Source organism: Eulemur rufifrons, chromosome 30 (genome assembly GCF_041146395.1).
Source record: "Eulemur rufifrons isolate Redbay chromosome 30, OSU_ERuf_1, whole genome shotgun sequence".
Lineage (NCBI taxonomy): Eukaryota > Metazoa > Chordata > Mammalia > Primates > Lemuridae > Eulemur > Eulemur rufifrons.
In genome coordinates, this window is record NC_091012.1 from 73,108,198 (window position 1) to 73,114,845 (window position 6,648).

Below are 6,648 nucleotides of genomic sequence, written 5' to 3' on the forward strand. Positions count from 1 at the left end.
ATGCCTGCGGGCCCACCAGCCCAGAGCGGGGCTTCTCGGCCCTGTGGGCCAGGCTCGCATGAAGAGGTGTTAGGGCACACGGGGTCTACATCCTCCGTGGACCCGTGGCAGGTGTTGCCGCCTCTGGGGTGGCGGGAAGTCCCCTCAGCCCAGCGCCTCACTCCTCAGGGTGGGCACCAAGAGTGTCTGGGGACCCCTGTCCCAGACCATGGCGGCCCTGTGAAGGCTCCGGGTGAATCAATGGGCTGCTGATGGTTGGGAGCCAGGTGCCTGCGGGGCCGTCATAGGGCCTGGAGGTCCGGTGCTTCCCAGGGAGTATTTCCCACTTTAATGGCCTCAGGGGCCCCGAGGGGGGAGGGGCGGTGGCTTTTGCCTTGGTGTCAATGAGCCCCCTAACCTGTGAAGACTGGATTCGTGAAGTTGGAGGCACAGGAAGGAGTCAAGACTGAGAACAACAATCATATTAATTTGAAGGCGTGGGACAAGATGGTTCTGTGGTACAGTTTAAAATTAAGAGGCATACACCACTTAGTAAACTAATGAAAGCCTATCTTGAACGACAGGGTTTGTCAATGAGGCAGATCAGATTCCGATTTGATGGGCAGCCAATCAATGAAACAGATACACCTGCACAGTTGGAAATGGAGGACAAAGATACAATTGATGTGTTCCAACAGCAGACAGGAGGTGTCTACTAAAAAGGGAACCAGCTACTATACTCCAGAACTCTGTTGTTACGGACCAAGATTACATTCTCAATTAGAAAGCTGCAATGTGGTTCCACCACATCCTGATTACTACAGTATAGTTTTCTCTATTCTTTCATTTTCCCCTTCCACATTCCTTTATTGTACATAAAGTAACTGGTGTATGTGCACAAGCATGTTGCATTTTTTTAAACTAAATGGCCAATGGTATGTTTTGATTGACATCGAGTGGAGATGGGTTGGGGAAAAATACTGGTGCTGTGAAAAAAACCCCTTTCTCCATTAGTGGCATGTTCATTCAGCTCTTATCTTTATAGTCCAGTAAGTTATTTTGCTCTCATAGTTTTAACAAAAAACAACAGCATAAAAATCCTTGCATACCTTGTTCAATTGGAGAATTTTAATGTTTTTCATTTATCATTGTAAAACCAAGGACAATTTTATAACTTTTTTGTATGTAGCTGTTACATGTAGGGCAATCTGTCTTTAAGTAGGGATAAATTACTCTAAAAAGAAAATGAATCCTAGATAGTTTTCCCTTCAAGTCAAGCGTCTTGTTTTTTAAATAAACTTCTTGTTTAAAAAAAAAAGACTCTGCCGGGCGTGGTGGCTCATGCCTGTAATCCTAGCACTCTGGGAGGCCGAGGCGGGTGGATCGCTTGAGGTCAGGAGTTCAAGACCAGCCTGAGCAAGAGCGAGACCCTGTCTCTACTAAAAATAGAAAGAAATTACACGGCCAACTAAAAATCTATATAGAAAAAATTAGCCGGGCATGGTGGCTCATGCCTGTAGTCCCAGCTACTCGGGAGGCTGAGGCAGTAGGATTGCTTAAGCCCAGGAGTTTGAGGTTGCTGTGAGCTAGGCTGATGCCACGGCACTCATTCTAGCCAGGGCAACAAAGCGACACTCTGTCTCAAAAAAAAAAAAAAAAAAAAAAAAAAAAAAGACTCTGGATCTTATTTAGATATAATGTCCTCTGGCTGTCCTCCTATCATCACCCCAGGAGAAGAAGGGGAATGTTGCCTAGTTACTTCCAGATTTGGGAAGGAGGGGAAGTTCAGGTTCTCTAGTCATACTCTCTTAACACCAGAAAGGAGGAAGAGATCTTGATTATTGCTGAGTGGGGGTGAGAGCTCCAGCTTCCCAGTGGACCTCCACTGATACAATTTTGGTTCAGAGAAACAGGAGTGCTTCTTTACTACCTCCACATGTCCTTCACTAATATCCCTGAGGGGTGGTTGGTTACTGCTGGGTGCTTGGGAAATTCTGATGCTCCACTAGGCCTTCTTTGACATGACTCAGCCAAGAGTGAAAGGGGCAGCTAATATAATAACTATGAGCAGGGATGAACATCATAACTCCCTACTCAGCATTCTCTGAGACATCCCCAGGTGGAGGGATTGGGACACCTTGTTATATAGCCCAGTGAGGGTAGAATTCTAGGCCCTCCATTCATTCTTTGCTTATGTGGGTGTGAGTGTGGCTATAGTTTTTTCTGTGGTGTTTACAAAGAGTAGAACAGTTATTGTTCAGAAGTTCTCTATCTTGCTAGGGTGCCCCTTTCCCTGCCCTTTTGCTAGAGAATAAGAGGCTTTGGTTAGAGATTTTTTATTTTGATAGTCTGTGGCTGATGGTGTTTCTGTGTTACTGGTTTCTCCAGCACCAAGACTAAGGTTTATGAGAAAAAAAAAAAACCAGAGAAATCACCACTGTGTCATTATTTACGTCCCAAAGTTCCTAGTTTGTCTATCTTCTTCTTTCCACCTTTCATCATCATCTTATGTTTGTTTATATCTAATGTCCAGGAGTTTTAGTTGTACTTAGTGGAAGGAATAAAAAAAAGCTTTTCTACTCCATATCCCTGGGATCAGAGGTGTGAAGATAACCTTTTTATACTCCCATCTCAGTCAGTAATTGGCCAAGATCTTCTGGAAGAAGAGAAATGTATATATCCTTCAGGTGCAGGTGGTTCCTATTTAGGCAAGGGCTAGTCTCCAGAGCAGATGCCAGTCTTTTAACAGTGAATAGCATCTGATGGATGGCTGCACCAGCTGGCAAAAAAGGATCTGAGTGGGGTATCAATAGCATGCACTGAATCATCTGTTATTTCTTTTATTCATCCCATACAAGTGATTCTACCCCCTCAAAATCTACCAACCTTAACCATTTTCTCAGTCCCCAGTGCTATCACCTATTCCACACTACTCCCATCTCTCACCTAGAATATAGCAACAGCTTCCTAATCCCTAACATTGGCTGCAATCTCAAACTCCTTGGGCTCGAGCTATCCTCCTGCCTCAGCCTCCCAAGTAGCTGAGACTGCAGATGCACACCACCAGGCTGGGCTAATTTTTCTATTTTTTATAGTTAGGGGTCTTACTCTTGCACAGGCTGGTCTTGAACTCCTGGCCTCAAAGAATCCTCCTGCCTTGGCCTCCGATAGTGCTAGGATCACAGGTGTGAGCCACTGCGTCCGGTCCCTGATTTGAAAATATTTTCTCCAAATCTTTGAGTTGCCTTTTCACTCTCGTGGTAGCTCCCTTTTATACACAAAAGTTTTTATAATTAATGAAGTATAATTTATCTATTTTTCTTTGGTGCTTTCAGTGCCATATCCAAGAAATCACTTCCAAATCCAATGTCATGAAGCTGTCCCTCTATGTTTTCTTCTAAGAATTTATAGTTTTAACTCTTACATTTAGGTTTTTCATCCATTGTAAGTTAATTTCTCCATATGTTATAAGATGACAGAGGGTGCAGCTTTATTTTTTTATGCATGTGAATATCTAGTTTTCCAAGTCCCCCTTTTCAAAAAGATTGTCCTTTCCTCACTGAATGGTCTCGACACTCTTCTCAAAAATCAATTATACTACTATTCACAATAGCCAAGATATAGGGAAAAATCAAATGTCCATGGACAGATGAATAAAGAAAATTTGGTATATACATACAATGGAATATTATTAGCCTTAAAAATGAAGTCCTACTCAGCTGTAAGCACAATGCTACTCTTCAAGACAAGGGGAAAAAAACCTGAAGAGATCATCAGTGCTGCCACTCCTACCACAGGCTCAGGGTGAACAGGCCTTTGGGGGAGGGAAGTAGCTGTCTCCACTTCAATTACAAAGTGCAAGACCAACACCCAGCAGAGTCATGGGGTTGGGGCCAACCCATCCCAACAGAGACCCATAGCATGGATGGGGCCACCACAGAGATCAACAGCTTAGACAGTTCCCCACCAATCTATGTGAATGACATTGCCACCTCAGAGCATCCAGAAAGCAGAACTCTTACCACAGAGGGTTGGTAAGGAAGAGCATTGAGCCAAAGAGAATTATCCTTGAGCCTCAATATCTCATGGTGTTTGCCTTACTAGGTTTTGGACTTGTTTGGGACCTGTCACCTCTCCCTTGTTTCCTATTTCTCCTTTTTGGAATGGGAATATTTATCCAATGCCTGTCCTATCATTGTATTTTGGAAGCACATAACTTGTTTGGTTTCAAAGCTGGAGAGGAATATTGCCTCAAGAAGAATCATACCTCAGATTTTACCCATATCTGATTTAGATGAGATTTAGATGAGATTTTGGATTTTAGACTTGAGTTGATGCTGGAATGAGTTAAGACTTCGGGGGCTGTTGAGAAAGAATGAATGTATTTTGTATGTGAGAAGGGTATGAATTTAGGAAGGGCAAGAGGTGGAATACAATGAAATGAATATTTGTGGCACCCCAAAACTCATATGTTGAAATCCTAAATCCTAATGTTATGGCATCGTCTCAGCCTTTGGGGGACAATTACATTATGAGGCTGGAGTCCTTGTGAATGGAATTATTTCCTTTATAAAAGGAACATCACAGAGCTCTCTCTAGTCCTCTTTCTGCCATGTGAAGATACAATAAGGAGTTGGCTGTCTGCCACCCAAAAGATTGTCCTCACCAGAACCCAAATATGCTGGCATCCTGATCTGGAACTTCCAGACTTCAGAACTATGGGAAATAAATTCATTTGTTTATAAGAAAGTTTATGATGCTTTTTTGTAGAAACCCAAACTGATCAAGACATGTGGTCTTGATCACAATGGATTATATACAATGGAATATAATTCAGCCTTAAAAAGGAAATATTGATACAAGATACAACATGGAATAACCTTAAAACATTATGCTACGTGAAATAAGTCAGATACAAAAAGGCAAATATTGTATGATTTTATGTATATGACATATTTATAACAGTCCAACTTAGAGAAATGGGAAGTAGAATAATGGCAACTAGGGGATTGGAGGAGGGAAGAATGGGGATGTATTATTTAATGGATAGAATTTTAGTTTATAATGATGAAAAAGTTCTGTGATGTATAGTGGTGATGATTACACAATAGGAATATATTTAATGTCACTGAATTATACATTTAAAAATATCAAAGTGGTATATATTATGTTTCATATATTTTACCATAATAGAAATAGTTTTAAAAAGCTTCAACTGATAAAACTAACCTATAGTAAAAACAAAAACAAAGAATCAGCAGAGGAGTTTCCTGGAGTAGGGAGATTGACTGGGATGAAGCATGAGGCAAATTTGAGGATTGCTGGAAACACTCCATTTTGTGATAGGCTGGTGAAAAATTTATCAAACGTTTTGTGTCATTATACATTTGTTAAAACTCATGGAAGGTAAGGACAGGAAAAATGAACTTAATGTAAATTATGGACTTTAGTTCATAACAGCATATCAGTATTGTTTTATCAGTTGTAACAAATGAACCACACTAATGCAAGATGTTAATATAGGGGAAACTGTGGAAGGAGGAGGGCATATGGAAACTCTCTTTACATTCTGCTCAAGTTTTTATAAACTTAAACCTGCTCTAAAAAACATTAAGTCTATTAATTAAAAAAATAAATGTTGACCCTTGAAATAAAGGTAAATATAATGTAAAACAAACAAAAAATTTTTAAATGGTATTATTGATATCTGTGCATTTCATCATAGGTAAATGTTACCTAAACAAATAAATAAATATTGAATTATGTTAATAATATGACTGCTAAAGTGGTTGGGGGAGGAGTGCACTGATACTTGTAACTTACTTTGAAACTCTTAAAAAATAGCATGAACTGATGGATAGAGAGGGATGGAGAGACAAAGAAACATGTGATAAAGAAAAAAGGGTTAAATGTCAATTGGGGAATCTAGGTGTAAGTATTCATTGTACATTTTTTCAACTCTTCTGTATTTTTAAGTATTTTCATAATAAAATTATGAGGGGGAATCAATTCAAAAAGAGCAGTTCAGTTTGTATAGAAAGGTACTTGAATACTGAAGATGATTATATTATAGTTAAAAGACTAACAGTACCTTATTTAAAGACTTAATATAAAGTTAAAGCAATTAAGGCAATGTGCTATTGACAAAATGATAGAAAAAATATCAATGAAACAGAATAAAGACCCCAGAAAGAGATCCACACATATTTAGTCAATGATCTTTGACAAAGGGCTAAGAGCAATTCGACAGAAAAAGGATGAATAGTCTTTTTAACAAATGGTGCTGGGACAAGCAAACAGCCATGTGCAAAAATAAAAAAAAAATCCTTTCTTAAAAATTAACTCAAATGGATTATAGACCTAAATGTAAAATGCAAATCTATATAACTTCTAGAAGATAATATAGGAGAAAATCTAGGTGACCTTGGGTTTAGCAATACATTTTTAAATGTAATACCAAAAGCATGATCCCTGAAAGAAAAATTTGATCAAGTTGGGTTTCATGAAAACAAACAAATAAAAATCATGGCTCTGGTATGAACAATGGTAAAATAAAGAAATGACAAGACAACTGGGAGAAAATATTTATAAAGCATATATCTGATAAATTGCTTGTCTCTAAATACAATACTAACTCTTAAAACTCAACAATAATTAAAGAAAACCCCA

The 6,648-nt window shown here is 39.2% G+C and overlaps 1 pseudogene; it reads left to right on the forward strand.

The window, feature by feature from the left end:
* Positions 1 to 982, forward strand: LOC138378941 (small ubiquitin-related modifier 2 pseudogene; annotated as a pseudogene).
* The last annotated feature ends 5,666 nt before the right edge of the window (positions 983 to 6,648 follow it).